Source organism: Ovis aries, chromosome 15 (genome assembly GCF_016772045.2).
Source record: "Ovis aries strain OAR_USU_Benz2616 breed Rambouillet chromosome 15, ARS-UI_Ramb_v3.0, whole genome shotgun sequence".
Lineage (NCBI taxonomy): Eukaryota > Metazoa > Chordata > Mammalia > Artiodactyla > Bovidae > Ovis > Ovis aries.
Window position 1 is genome coordinate 32502240 of NC_056068.1, and position 395 is coordinate 32502634.

The following is a 395-nucleotide window of genomic DNA, read 5'->3' on the forward strand; positions in this document are numbered from 1 at the left end:
GTGGGTGGGAAGATGGCTCTTTTAACATTTTTCTTCCCCCTTTTTTTCCTTTCTTGTTTCTCTCCTGTCCTTTCTTTTTCTTCTTTTATTCCAGCCTGAGCCAGGTAGATGGCTGGCTAGTCAAAGAAAATGACAAAGCAGCCCCTGATAGGAAGGAACTGGAGGGGGCCTCGGGCACTTAGGAAAAATGCTAAGTATTTTGTATGTATTTCCATATGCAACTAAAAACCGTTAAAGCTCCAGGATCCCCCCACCCCTGTCCCTCCCCCCAACCCCTTCCAAAATAGAATCATACCAGCAAGACAGCTAAATTATGTCTCTTTTCCAGCTGTACAGGGTTATTCAGCATCTCCCCCCACCCCAATCTTCAAGACAACTTTTTTTTTTTTTCTCAC

At 44.3% G+C, this 395-nt stretch overlaps 1 long non-coding RNA gene across 6 annotated transcripts in view; it reads right to left on the reverse strand.

Moving 5' to 3' along the window:
- The window catches only part of LOC105602212 (uncharacterized), a 305023-nt gene that overhangs the window by 12031 nt on the left and 292597 nt on the right, over positions 1 to 395 (reverse strand). The gene's annotated exons all lie outside the window — the stretch shown is intronic.